The sequence below is a fragment of the Vulpes lagopus genome, chromosome 6, assembly GCF_018345385.1.
Source record: "Vulpes lagopus strain Blue_001 chromosome 6, ASM1834538v1, whole genome shotgun sequence".
Taxonomy (NCBI): Eukaryota; Metazoa; Chordata; class Mammalia; order Carnivora; family Canidae; genus Vulpes; species Vulpes lagopus.
The window spans coordinates 25,331,348-25,346,647 of record NC_054829.1 but is presented as its reverse complement, the minus strand read 5'-3'; positions in this window follow the sequence as shown (position 1 = coordinate 25,346,647).

Sequence of the window (15,300 nt, the reverse complement as noted above, 5' to 3'; positions counted from 1 at the left end):
TGTGGAGCAGAAAGATTCCTTCCTGGGCCCAGGGTCATGGTGGAGGATTGTCCCGGCAGTGCTGTGTACGTGTGTGAGGATGAGTAGATGTGTGTTTGTGCGTATCTGGATCATGTATGTTTGCCCATTACGTCTGTGTATGTGTAGTACATGTGCTTATGTGTGTCCTTATTTTGGATTTAGATTTTTGTATGTGGGCACATGTGTGCACTGTGCTGGAGTGCGTGTATTTAAATATCTGTATTGTATCTGCTTGTCTATAACTGAAGGTTTTGAGCACATATGCATCGGGTAAATTTTCCTGTAACTGTGTACGTAGAGGGGCGCGTGTTTTGTTTATGTGCATGTGTTTGTATTCATTCATCCTTTCATCTGATGCAAACTACTTCAGCCCCACGGTGCTGTAGGCACTGCCCCAGGTGCTGTGGATACGGTGCAGAGGTTCTCTCAAAATTTCTGTTCATGGGGTACTGGTTCAGGCGGCTGGATCATCTCCTTTCTTTCTACACTCTTGAGTGAGCTCAATACCTGGACAATGTCTGTGGTTCCCACAAATGGGCCTGTTCTGTCACTAAACTGGGGACCATATGCTTCTAAACCTGGCTTCTTGGGTCATGAGATGAATTAGCTAGGGTAGGCGGTGGCGGGGGAGGGGACCAATGAGACCCAACATTTCCATGGGTTAGATAGAAGCCTACTCTTGCTCACACCCAGTCCAGGGCAGGTGTGCTGGTGGCTCTGCTCCCCTGAACTGCAGTCCTTACCAGCCATATAACCTAAAGTAAATTCCTCTACTTCTCAGGGCCCCCACTTCCTCCATTCCAAAGTGGGAATAATAACACTCCTCTCACCAACAGCCTGACTTCTGATTCAACTTTTGATTCTTATTAGAGATACAAAAATATTCAAGTTACAGAGCAGGGTCCTTGCCATCATGGACATGAGACAGATAGAAAATAAAGAATTTTATGCTTCTGCTAATTTCAAGGAGCAAAACAATGGAAGGATTTGCATGTGTGTTGCCTCCACCTCCCATGCCCTGTATATTCTCACCATCACCATCCAGGTCATCAGGTCCCAGCTGTCATCAAGGCCTTCTGAGTAGATCCACCGGAGAGTCAATGCTTGAAACTCCACATTGAACTGTTTATCATCATAATCATTTGTTGGCATTGCAGGGAGAGAAATGATGCATAGCGAGCCCTGTGCCTGGCACATGAATCACCTCAACTTGGCTGAATTCCACCACAACCCTGGGAGGTAGTTTTAATTATTTTCATTTTGAAGATGGGAAGATGAAGGTGCAGGGAGTCTAAGTCATTTGCCCATAGTCATTTAGCTACTAAGGAAGCAACCAGATGAGGGTCAGCCTGGGTCTTTCTCCAAGCTCTTTTGAGCTGGGCATATGCTCTCTCTGCCAATCAGATTGCAAATATCTTGAAGGTAGAATCCCTGTCTTGAACCTTTTCTGAGTCTTCCCCTTGCTAGAGCAAAGTGGGTGCTTGACAGACTCTGAAAGGTTGATGTGTGGGAGGGAGAAGCTGTCATCCCAGGCCAGGAACTGACCCTGTCACAGGGAGTCGGGCAAATATAAACACAAGGGTCTAGGCCATGGAAACACTTTGGGCCATGACAGTAGTCACCCTGAGCAGCCATGGGTTCTAGTTCTGCGTGCCAGGCTGCCAGACCAGCCCCTTCCTCCCAAGGCTGGCCCAAGACACAGGGCTTCCCACACCTTGCTTTAGTCATGGTTTTAGCCTTCATCTGCCTCAATCCACCCCAATTTCTAGCCTTTCAGTTTCCTGACCTATTTTTCCATTTTGGCCTAGCCTTTTCATTGTTTTGACCCTCTGAACTATTTCCCAATTACGACCTTTTCCTATTCCTATAATGGCAATTCAGCATCTGCCTCTGGAGCAGTGTCTCAGGTGGTAGTGGGTAAGCACATTCCCTCTGACCCCGTCCCTGAGCGCCAGACCTGGGTATGACCAGAGGTGAGTGAGAAGGAGAATATCCAAGGACTAGAATCTCTCCTTTCCTGGCCGGCAGGGACAGCAGCAGCAGCAGGCAGCTGGGGCCGAGGGCCTTCCTACTTTATAGGTTGGACAAGCTGTAGCCACCAGCTAGTCAAGATCACCAGCCAGAAGCTGCTTGGTTGGCTTCCTCTGCCTTCTCCTCCTCCTCTTGGGCTGGGATTTCCTGTGGGCCCACCCAGGCCTTAACTCTGAGGCCCTTTCCTTCTTTCCATGTACTTCTTCCAGGCAGGCTGTGATGGCCTCACTGGCCACCACTACTGGGTGGGACACCCCTCTCCCAGGTTCCCCCAGCACCTTGAATTGCCTCTCCATCACAGCACCTAGCTCTCAGTCTCATCACTGCCCAGCTACTTGCCTCTTTCCTCAGACTGTAAGTCTGAGAGGGTAGACAGTACCTTGTCCAGTGTCTGGTACGCAATAAGGGCTTAATGTGTGTTGAGTTGGGTCAATCCTCCAAGCACTCTCTCCTCCCTCCATAGGAAAAATGTCCCAAGTCTTCCCATTCCTTACCCAATTGTCCTTCAGTCATCAGAGGTAGCCCTCCTGGACCCCATGCTCAAGACAACTTGGGTGGGCCTCTCTGGTAGGGGTGAGTGTGGGAGGACAACCTCCCATTACTATGTAATCAGGCCCTGGGTTGGTCACCACAGCCCTGCTGGCCCCCAGGGGACAAGGCTCATGCTTCTGGCCGGAGACCAGAACCTAGTGGGGGGCCTGGGGTGGGGTCAGGTTGCAAAGGAGACAAAAGTAGAGCCCATGGGTGACCAAGTGGTTCCCAGGGGTGGGAAACAAGATGGCACCCGCCACGAGGACTGCGAACAAGGGAAGCCAGGCAAGGTGCCCGCAGCCTTGTCCCCGGCCTTCAGGGCGACGCGTCGTCACCAAAGGATCGGAAACCTGTACTTTGGGAACTTGGCAGCCAGGGCTGGGTTTTTCGTGTTTTCTGTAATTATTTCCCTTTTGTTCTCCCTTAGTATTTAGTAAAGCCCTTTGTGAAAATGCCAGCTGGTCTCAGCTGTGCTAAGAGGATGACAAAGGGGTCCTCTGTGCGTGCTTGGCCCTCCACTTTAATGGAGGGACCTCGCTTAATGGTGACAGCAGAGTCAAGGACCACCAAGGGCAAAGGGAGGCTCTGGGGCCACAGCCAGCACCTCGTGTTCAGCAGCCTCTCTGACTCTGAGGCTTCTTTTGGGTCCCAGACTGGCCTTTATTGAAACCAGAGGGGCTAGAGGGCTGGCCAGCCATGGCTGCTTTGAAGGAGGGCATTTGTTCAGATCCTGATGGTGTCCAAAGCTCTCGAGAAATCCAGAGGCCAGGCACCTGCTGTGCTCCAGCTACCCAACAAGGCGGGGGGGGGGGGGGGGGGGAGGTGGCAATCCCTCCCCAGCTGGGGCCACTTGACAAGCTGATGTCGAGGAATCAGGCTCATGAGCGGTGCCAGAGCTGCCTCCCTTTCCTGCCTTCCCAGCTCAGGAGCCTTGCTAAGTCTTGGTCCCCTGCCTGCACGCGGCCCACCAGGATGGACGCTCAGCTGGTCCCTTCCCAACTGCGGGGACCCTCCACGTCCTTATCTCCTGTGACTATGCCCTGCTTTCCCTCCCACCCCTCCTCTCTTCCCCATTTCGTCTCTCAGCTGCCCTGGTGAGAGGGGCCTGGGAGACCTTCCTCCTCAGGAACAATCGCCCCTTTCTCTCTGTTGTGTAAGTGATACACGAGGAAAGGAAGCTATTTGTAACTAATCGGCTGTGATGTGGAACGGAGTTCAGGGAGCCGACGGCCCCGGGGCTGTCCCGCCTCTGCGACAGCTGGGTGGTTGGGGATGGCAGGTCACCCTTCTCCTCCCCCACCCCGCCGGGGAGGCCTGAGGGGTGACGGCGGGTGGGAACACTGCCTGCGCAACAGGCTCTGCGTGTGACACACTGAATACATGGGAATCTCGCAATCACCTTGAAGGGAAGTATTGTTTTTCCCACGTTTCAGATGAGGAAGCACAGGCTCAGAGAGGTGAATTCCCTCTGCTAGTGAGCAGGAGGAGGGAGAAGGATGGACAAGGACCAGCTGAGGCTATACAGGGAGGCAAAAGTTGCGCAGGGATTAAGAATCTGCTTCTTACTAGCTGTAGCTAGTCTTTTCAGCATTCCAACCCCAACTCAGAGCTGATTGTGTAATTTAAATGAGAAAGTGGAAGTCGGTCACGTAGCAGTGCCCAGTACCACTGTACGTGCTTAATAACTTCAGCTACTATGATAGTTTCCTGCAGAAAGGGGAAAGAGGCCAGGTTACCCCTACCAAGTTGCAAGGAGACCTGGCTGCGATCACCATGGATAGCAGAAAAGCCATCCTGCAGGAGACAAGGCTTCTAGGTTATTCTTCTGCCATCTGAGGGGTGGAGCTAACCTCAGGGAACTTCTTCCCGATAGATTGGGAATCCAGGGAGGAGATGGGAGAGAAGAGGGCCTCCATAACCACTGGGCCCCTTCTCTGTGTCACTCATATAAGGAGACAGAGATGCTACTCATTCAGAGATAATCATAGATAATTATGAGTTAGCATCTGAAAAACCAGAATCAAGGTGCAAAGTGCTCTGGGAGCATATAGAGTGGGGAACCTGATGTTGGCATGTGTGATGTGTGTGTGGATGGAGGTGGAGAATCAAAATAGATATCGGATCTCCCTGGCCTGGGAATCCTGACCATCCTTTCCCCCAGAGAAGGCACTCACCCCAGAGGCTGGAAGATTCTATGAAAGGGGAAGGGAAATGAGTACTAGAACCAGGGCCTGGGGCTTCTTGGGGAAGGTCTTCAAGCTCGAGCCATGTCTCCAAGGTTGGGCAGTGTGACAAAAATCTTCTGCAGGGACTCCCTCAAAGGGAAAAAGGAAAAAAAAAAAACCAACAAACCATATTGCCTGCTTCCTAGGTAGTCACTGAGGGACTGCTCTGAGCACTTGTGGGGAGGTCGAGGAAGACAGCAACCAGAAGACCCATCCCACCCCTCAACCTCACAGCGCTGTGTCCAGAGTCTAGCGAGACAGGCAGTCTGGCCTGAAAAACTGGCAGTGGGGCAAAGACCTGAAGTCTTTGCTTGGTGCTCACTCTGATGCAGAGAACCCTGGGGGTGGAGAGAGGGTTTCTGTTTCTCTCAGGAATAACGCTGTCTCTGTTGTGGGTCGAAAGGCTAGGGGAGACAGTACAGACTAAACATCTCATAATTGGAACAGTGTGGACATGGGTGAGGATCCCTCTGAAGGCTTATATCTGTTCCATTTTAATGTCATCTCTGAGAGTGTTAGCCACTGGTCAAGTTGTCATGCTGTATACCTCAGAGGGAGGGGGGCCATCCGGTGAATCAGCAGGACTCGAGCTAATGATGGGGGAGAGAAAGAGCTGCATCTTCTGTGGGTTCTGTATGCATTCAGCCCTACTCAGTGCCAGCCCCTGGGCTCAGTACTAGGGACACCAAGTCAGTGGCCTTTGAGGGGCTTCTGGTCCAGCAGGAAAGGCTTAATGTTGGCTTAAACAAAGTCTGTGCAAACAAAACCCTACAAGGCTTCTGCCATAGACTCATGGTCATGGGCAGGTGAGTGGCTCTAAATCTTAAGATGGTCTATCCTCTGGAGGACTTTCAGGCACATGAAAGAGAATGAAAGAGGTCTACAGAGGGGCAAGAAACACTTCACATAGAGAAGGTAATGCTTATGCAGTGTCTTATAGGATGAATGGAATTTTATCAGGAATCAAAGGGCCAAAGGAGCATTGGAGCTTGGTGAGGTATGAATTTTTGAAGGACATCAAGGAATCTGGTGGGGCTGGACTGTGTGCAGGGGAGGGGAGGGACTGTATCTGGAGCTGAGCAAGATGTTGAAGGGAAGGCTGAGGTCAGATTGTGAAGTGCTTTGAAGGCAGTGTTGAGAGTTCATAGTTTATTCTGAGAGCTCTAGGGAGCTACTGCAAATTATTGAGCAGGAGAGTGAAATAGCCAGATGTGTATTTTGTAGAAACAACTCAGGGCAGGTAAAGGGTTTGGCATAGAGGCAGGAAGACCGGATCTGCGGTTGTCATGGAACTGAGAGTGGCCTGAATCAGTGGCTGTGGGAGGAGATGGGGTGGGCAAATGGTACCCAGATAGAAGTTCATTTTCCAGCCTTCTTTATTTATTTTTTAAAGATTTTATTTATTTATTCATTAGAGAGAGAGAGAGAGAGAGAGAGAGAGAGAGAGAGAGAGAGAAAGAGAAGCAGAGACACAGGCAGAGGGAGAAGCAGGCTCCATGCAGGGAGCCCGATGTGGGACTCGATCCTGGGTGTCCAGGATCAGGCCCTGGGCTGAAGGCAGGCGCTAAACCGCTGAGCGACCTGGGCTGCCCCTCCAGCCTTCTTTAGAGCTCACGATGGCCCAATGACTAAGTTCTGGCCAATTTTTGCCCATCAGGGATTCTTAGGGCTCTGGGGATAAGTGGAAGCATTGGGTTTGACCTCTGGGAAGTTTCTTTAAACAGAGAAGCATTTCTGTCTGTCAAGTTTTTGTCTGGAACTCAAATATGATAGTAGGAGCTTGTGCAGTCATCTTGGACCAGGAAGATGAGTTGGAAGGACTTTAGATCCCTAAAAATGTTCAGGGTCACCATACTAGCCCAAGGCAAATAAATTTCTATCTTATTCAAATCACAGTTATTTCAGAGTTTCCTGTTAACATATGTGCTGTTCCTCGTTTTGCCTTATGAAGGTGAAAAAATGCGTTCCGCAGTTCTACGTGAGTTTTATAGAGAAAAGGCTGCATTCTTCCACGGCTTATCCTGGGGAATGAATCATATCACTGTTTCCTGGGGAGAATCAGGGTTCTCCCATTCCCCCACAGTTCAAAGCAGGAATGGGGAGGCCACTGTCAAGGATACAGATGTTGCGGCCCAGCTGAGCTGGACCTGCCTCCCCAGCCACATCCCTCCCTTCCCAGCGCTCATCTTTCCCCAGAAAGCACAGGAAGGAAACTGTGTTGGGGGCAAGGGGTACAGAGGGGAGCCAGATTAGTTCCTCTTATGGTTGGATTCCCAGGGGTGGAGGAGACAGAAAGTCTAGCAGAGCCTTCAGCAGACAGACAGTGGATCTCCAGCTGGCCCTTTGGGCCCCAGGCTCTTCTCTGAGTCAAAGAACACTTGGCTACTTCTCCAAAGATCTGCCCCCAGCTCCCCTCATCTTGGAGAAGAACAGGGGCCTTGAGACTAGCCCTGGAGGCACAACGGGGCAGCACTGGCTCCTGCCTTGGGTAAAATAGGAGAGAGGGAGCGGCAAGGGGGGGGGCGGCGCGGGCAGCAGTTAGGCTGGAAGAGACATCTGCAGCTGCATTCTCTGATTTTCCAGCTCTAGCTTTAGGTCAGGAAAGCTCTGGGGAGTCCATTTCTCCCCAACACTAATCAAATGCTCCAGATGACCTCAAATACCTTGAATCACTTCCCTATCTTTCTGCCAGGAACCTGTGGGAGTTCCCGGGGAACCCATACTTACTGAGCACTTACTATGTGGCAGGTCTCACGTGCCCAAGTCTGACCTCATCCCATCCTCACAATAGCCTTGAGAGCTGGCATCGGCCCCATGTGAGCAGATGAGAATGATAAGCCACAAACAGATTACGTAACTTGTCTCAGGTCACCCAGCCAGTGAGTGGCTGAGCTGGACCGTGAACACTAGTCACGTGCTCCAAAGACCAGGCCTGTGCTGGATGGTGCTGGGGTGTTCCAGGGGGCTGGGGTAAGGGGTGGGGGCTTCCTCTGCCTAAGGTCATAGAGGGCAGTTTCTAGGTCACCCCAAACCTAGATCAGATTGTGAAGGAGGGCACAGTCCTGGGCATCCCGCCTTTCCAGCATCCCTGCATTTCACCCCATCTCACCATCCACTCATTTCCTCCTGCCTTGTCTTCAACCAGGTTTCCAGAAACACTGGATTTGTAATTTGACCAATAATAATAATAATCCCCCCCAAATAATAATAATAAGAAGAATCCTTTATAGAAGAAGGCATCTGGGTGGCTCAGTTGGTATGTTTTCTGCTCAGGTCATGATCTCAGGTGCTTGGGGAGACCCGGTAGGGCTCCCTGCTCAGTGGGGAGTCTGCTTTTCCTTCTCTTTCTGCCCCTTCCCTTGACTTGAGCTCTTTCTCTCTAAAATAAATAAATAAAGTTTTTTTTTTAAGATTTTTATTTATTCATTCATGAGAGACATACAGAGAAAGAGGCAGACACAAGCAGAGGGAGAAGCAGGCTCCATGCAGGGAGCCTGATGTGGGACTCGATCCCAGGACCCCTGAGCCAAAGGTAGATGCTCAACTGCTGAGCCACCCAGGTGTCCCTTAAATAAAATCTTAAAAAAAAAAAATCCCTTATAGAGGTTTGATGATTTCAAACCCCTTACATATACTTAGTGTGCTGACAATACCTCTGTGAGGCAGTCCAGTGAGGAAATGGAAGTGAGTTGTCTGGGGCCACACAGCTGGCAACGGACCTACACCAAACTCCGTTTCTCAGCCCCGATCCCTCACCTCAGGCTTGTCAGCACTTTTTGAATGACACCTACACTGTCCCAGGCCTGGTGCTGGCTACTGGGGCCTAAGACATACTCTTGGCCACTGAGACACTCAAAACAAGCCGTCCTAGGAAGAAAAAGCTAAGGTATCATCCTGAAGACCCACAGCTGAGATAAGCAGCAGTAGGGGATGGTGTCTTCAGAAGAGTCCGTTAGAGGGACCATTGTTCCCTCTCTCCAGGAACCATAAATCTTCCATAACATTATGCCATATTTATGATGCTTACCATATCCAAATACCACCTACACTACTATTTATTTATTTGCATATATTGCTTCATTTTAACTTGAAAAAACTAATTTTAAAGAAAGCTTGATACCACTATCTTAGAAAGGTAACTGTAAAAAGCAACTAAATTATAGGTGGATGTTACTGGTGAAGACTCTGGGCCTGAGGCCTGCTTTCTTTTTGTTAAAAGGAAACACAGCAAGCGTTTGTAAGGTATTAGAGACACATTGGTCCCTAACTGGGGCTTTCTCCCTGACTCATTAGAAGGATAGAAAGAAGACCAGAAGGGGAACAATTCTCTTACTCCATAATTTCAATGTTATTAAAGACTAGCCAAAATTATCTCAAACATGCCCCAAATCATCTCATATGTCCATACTTTAAGAACCATTGGCATAGGAAAACAAACATTCTACTGCCAGTGGTCAGGCAGGTATGATGTCTGGGAATTGGACCCCATAGAGCAATAGGGAGAGGTCATGTTATCTTCTCTCTATAATAAAGAACAAAAAGGGATCCCTGGGTGGCTCAGCAGTTTAGTGCCTACCTTCAGCCCAGGGCATGGTCCTGGAGTCCCAGGATCAAGTCCCACATCGGGCTCCCTGCATGGAGCCTGCTTCTGTCTCTGCCTTTGTCTCTATGTTTATCATAAATAAATAAATCTTTTAAAGATAAATAAATAGGGGATCCCTGGGTGGCTCAGTGGTTTAGCGCCTGCCTTTGGCCCAGGGCGCAATTCTGGAGTCCCGGGATCGAGTCCCACATCGGGCTCCCGGCACGGAGCCTGCTTCTCCCTCTGCCTGTGTCTCTGCCTCTCTCTCTCTCTCTCTCTATCATAAATAAATAAATAAATCTAAAAATAAATAAATAAATAAATAAATAAATAAATAAATAAATAATAAAAAAGAACAAAAGGATAGCTGGGCTTCTTAGCTTTTGTATATCCTTTTATAGCCTGCAAAGAGAGGGGCACCTGGGTGGCTCAGTCAGTTAAGCTTCTGCCTTCAGCTTGGGTCACGATCCCATGGTCCTGGGATTGAGTCCTATGTCAGGCTCTCTGCTCACTGGAGAGCCTGCTTCTCCCTCTCCCTTTGCCTGCCACTCCTCCTGCTTAATCTTAATGCTCTCTATCTCTCTCTGTCAAATAAATAAAATCTTAAAAAAAAAAAAAAGTTGCAAAGAATCTTTTTTTTTTTTTTTTTTAAGTATTTGAAGCTCACACCTTGGGAAGCCCACAAGATCCCCACGTAACTTTCCTCTCTTAATAGAGGGCTGGAGAAAGCTCAGTAGAGGTCACAGGGCCTCCCCAAGGTCATCTAGCAGGTTACTCTGCAAAATACTGAGCAAATCCTTAATGGTCCTCTCTAGAGTACCCCCATCCTCAGGTAGGTGAATGCAGCAACCACTTGGTGCAGAAAACCTGTTTCCCACTGAAGAAAACCCAGACCCTTGGGGGTTGGTCCTGGAAGAAGAGCTTCTGGAGGAGCCATCTTGGGAGTCTGATTTTGGCCCTTGAAACTGGGTTCACCTTCCCCTAGGGGTGTCTCTCTTCCTGACTCCCACTGCCCCCACCCTACTCGTTCCAGTGGGTACTCAGAGAAGGAAGGACAAGGGGACACAAACACTGAGGGAATAGGGATGGGTCACTGTGAGACCCTGAGGTGTCTGTGTTCCAGTGTCCAAGTCCTGGTGGCTGTTGTTCCTGGCCTGTGCCTGCCTCCATGTGTATGGCTCATCTGCTAGCCCTCTACCTGGGGTCCCCCTAATTTTGTCCCCTCTTCATGGTCCAGGTCCAAAGAATCCCACTCCCAGGCTGCCTGGCCAGGCCTTTCTAGTTCAGGGCTGGTTCTTGCACCAAGAGATACACTTTTTATCACTGGTGTAAGCAATGCTTTCCCTTCCAGGGAGATCTACCTCTCATATTCAGGGTATGGCCTAGCAGTATATACACAGTCACTTTGTTTTAATTAAACAATATAAATTTATTGTAGAAAATATGAATTAGCATAAAGAATAAAATAAAAATCGTCCAATCTGATCAGCCAGAGAAATCCCCTATTAACATTTTGTTGTATATCCAAGTTTTTTTTTATGCACATGTATCTTTTCTTCTTATAAAAAATGGCATCTTACTGTTTTGTAGTATGCTTTTCTCCATTTTTATCATATTTTGGTAATACCTTTTCATATTAGTAATGAAAATTCTATAGGACCAGCAGCATTGGCACTGCCTAGGAGCTTGCTAGAAATGCAGGATTTTAGGTATTAGACCTATAGAATAAAAATCTTCATTTTAACAAGATCTCCAGGTGTATCTTAAAGTTTGAGAGTGCTATTTGGTGTATTTTTTTTTTTTTAAGATTTATTTATTTTAGAGAGAAAATACGTGAGCAGGAGGAAGGGCAAAGGGAGAGAGAGACTCTCAAGCAGACACGCTGCCCAGTATGGAGCCCGACGTGGTGCTCAATCCCAGGACCCTGAGATCATGACCTGAGCCGGAACCGAGAGTTGCCTGCTGGCATCATTTTTAATGATCGTACTCCCAAGGGATACTTGCAACTATGTGGCTAAATTTTTCTTTTCCAACCTACCTATAACTGGGCATTTAGGTTATATCTAATGTTTTCTCTGTTATTAACAACACTATAATAAGCATTTTTATACATATTTGTTGTTCATGTCCCTTAAATTCCTAGGAGTAGAATTTCTGGGTCAAGGACTTTTTAAAAAAATTTTTATTTATTCATGAAAGACACACAGAGAGAGGGAGAGACATAGGCAGAGGGAGAAGCAGGCTCCTTGCAGGGAGTCCAATGCAGGACTTGATCCCAGGACCCCAGGATCACAACCTGAGCTGAAGGTAGATGCTCAACACTGAGCCACCCAGGTGCTCAGCTTTAGCAACAGTGGCCAGTGGGCGGCTCACAATGCTTGCTGGGACAGGAGCTATTTTTGATGCTATTATCAAGTTGTCTTACAGAAAGACTGTTCTAGCTTACACTCTACCTTGCAATGTCCAAGGGCAAAGAGATCCCTACAACCCAGCCATCTCAGTGTTATCATTTTTTTACATCTCTACCATCAGTTCTGTGAAAGGAACATTTCAGGGTTGGCTCTGGATGTTTCCCTGTTACTAGGCTGTCAAGTTGTACATTTTTCCATGTGAGTATTGGCCATTTGCATTTCTACAGGCTGTGTTTGCTGGGCTCTTTTACACCCCAGCTGGTAAAGCTCAGGAGAGGTCACCGGGCTTACATAAGGTTTTCCAGCAAGTTACCCACTGAGATAAGTAGAGATGTTGTCACTGAGGACCGCAGAGAGGGTGGCCTGAGCCCAGTTCTAGTGGAGAGCTCTGCACAGAGTAGATGCTCATGTTGTTGCCTCCCTGAGAGTATGGTCAGCGTAGGTCCAGTTCAGACTCAGCCTGGATCTTTTGTGCCTCAGCCTAGACTTGTGTCCAGACCCCAGAGCGAGTGCCAGCCAAGCCCCCACCTCCTGGCTTGGTGAGGCCTGGGTACTGGATGCCACCCAGGATGGTGGAGTCAGCCTCTAGCCGGGCACTCCATGGCTCCCCAGGCGGGCAGGGTGGCCGGCCAGATGTGGTGGGGAGAGCCGGTGGTGAGGACAATTCAGGGAAGTGACCCTGCCCGGTAGCAGAGCTCCTGCCCCAGCAAGCATTGTGAGCCGCCCACTGGCCACTGTTGCTAAAGCTGCTGACGATGGCTGCAGGAAGCTGAGCTTACTCAGCCCCGGCTGCGGGGCTGCACGTGGCTGTGTTTGCTACTTCCCTCCACCCAGCCTTCCTCCCAGGCACAGCCGCCCTGCCAACAGCTGGGGGAAGCGGTTCGTGGGGAGGAAACAGGCAGGACCACCCCCCACATCCCCTACAAAGCTGCACCTGTGCTCTGCTGGCCTGCCACCTGTTGCCTGACTGCACGTGGGGCCTGCCCGGGAGCCTCAGCAGCAGGGTGTGGTGTGGGGCTGGGACCTAGAGTGGGTCCTGGCCTGGGGCAGGCAAGCTAGGAGTGGGACCCTGTGTTGACATCTACTGAATGCACCACTTGCTCCCCACTGCGACTGGGGTGCTTGAGCTATCATCTCCCTCTGACATAAATGAAAATCAAAGCTCAGAAAATAAGAGTAATAATAGCTGAATCTAGAGCTTGCTTATTAGGTACCAGGAATTCTGCAGCACACATTGCAAATGTTAACTTATTCACGTCTCACAAGAATAGCAAGTATAACAGGCCCATTTTCCCTGAGGAAACCCAAACACAGAGAGGTGAAGGCACTTGCCCTAGGTCACACAGCCTATAAGAGGCAGACCAACGTGCCTAACTGCAAAATCACACCTTTAACGCTCCCCTTTGCTGCTGAAGGGTCCCTACAGAAGCACCCAAGCTGTTCCTCATGTGGTACTGTTCAGCAAGAGTCCCGTGCCCCCAGGCCTCTGTCTCACCACCCCCTTCTGTGTCTCCATTTCCCCCTACCCCAGGTGTCCTTGGGGACTGGCTCTCAGATGCTGTGTCCTCTGGCTGTCTTTATCCTGCCCTGACTCTGGGTTTCTCTGGCTCTTCTCTCTGGTAGGCAAAGGGGACAAAGAGGGAGTTTGCATGGAATGTGGCAAACAAATTGTGGCACCCAGTTGCCATGGGCAGCAGAAGAGTGTCTCCCTGGCTGGGAGATGAATGGGTAGAGAATAAAGCAGAGGGGAAGGGAAAGAGGAACCAGTCCAGAGGCTGGGGGGCCAGTGGACCTGGTGTCTGAAGGATGAGGGGGTGAATCAGGGAGACTGTGGCAGCCCTGGGCCCCCATGCACCTTTTGCCTTTGGCAGTGGTGGCAGTGGCCGCAGGCCTTGACAAGGGATACTGCTGCTGTTGCCAGCCTTGTGCTGCCAAGGATGGGACGGCAGGAAGAAGGGGGTTGTTCTCAGAGTGAGGGTCTCTTCCTAAGCCTGTTGACAAGCTTTCAAGCCTACAAGATGGGATTCTGGGTTCTCAACAGATTCACTTCTATCCCAAGTGGGGCTCAAAGCCAGGTCTCTGGGCCTTTGGCAACCAGGTTGGAATCTAACCACCAGCTGTCACGGTAACCTTTATCTCTAGAACTGCATGGAAAGGACCTAGAGTCTGCAGCCTCAGGGGACCAGAGGCTCATTAGTACATGACAATGGGCAAGCCCATGGGTGTGCCAGGGGGAACCCTACAAGGTTGGGCCCAGGAAAGGGTCTGACTTTGGCCCAGCAGCTTCCTTCTAGTCCTGGCCTCTTCCCGTCAGTGTCTCCAGGGTCTGGCCTAACTAAGTTGGGCTTCAGCCAAGCTGGCTGGCCTCCAGGTGGATTTGGGACAGACAGCTGGGATGTGGTGTTTCCCGCTCTGAAGAGATGGAGGCTGGAGATGGGGCCGTGGTAGGGCTGGAGTGTGGAGTGCTGGGCCCCTCAGGGATGGATCTCAGCAGGATGGTGGCGTCATGGGTGGGTGGAGGCTGGATGGACTATCTCTAGTGAAGTTTTCCAGCGAGGGGATATGTCAAAGGATTAGGGCCAGGTGGTCCCCATACCTCCACCCTTCTTTATCTGGGTGCCTATGAGACCTGCGTGGGTCCCTCTGGAAGGCCGGCCAACTGGCTCTGAAACTCCTCTGTCCTCACCCTATGGCTCTCACTTTTTCCGGAGAATAGTTTCCCTCCTGCCTGGGGTCAGGTCGGCCTGCACTCCTGATTCTGGTGTTGATACTGTGGTCACTCCTCAAGAGGACCTTTGTTTGGGTCTACAAGGCATACGTAATAATAACTCAGTTCTTCCCCCAGCTCTTAGCTGCCAGGTTCAGCCCGGGTCCTTTTTTCTGTCCTTCCCTGTCTAGACAATTCCTATCCATCCTTTGAGGCCCATGTCAGATGTGAAGCTCCTGCTCCTCCCCAACTGTTCCAGGCAGAATCACTCATTTCCTGTGCTAATGAAGCACAGAGCACTGAGTGAATAAAGCTTCCCAAAGAGAAAAAAAGCTTCTGGTATTGGCAGTCTCCTGCTCAAACATTTTCTATGGCTCCCCGTTGTGAAAAAGCCTTTTGCCCTTTTGGGATTCACCAGTCCCCCAGCCACAGAATCCTCCACTCAAGTGGTCCCTTAGCCTTCCCCAAACTTGGTCTGAACCTTCCCCTCTCCACAGCCCTGCTCAGGCCATCCCCTCTTCCTAGAACACACACCATCACACTCACCTAGTGAAATCCTACCCATTCTTCCATTTTGTGGCTCCCAGAGGCTGCTGGCTCTTGAAAAGGCACAGGAGAAATGGCCCTTGGGGGCCCAGGGATCTTCCACTATCCTGTCCCTGATCTCTGGAGCCAATCCCTGAACAACCTGCATCATATAGTCCTTAATCTGGACCAAGCAGGAGCTGACAACCTCTCATTAATGTCCCATGTAAGTGCAAATGAGTGTGTCACTGTGTGTGAATGAGCCAG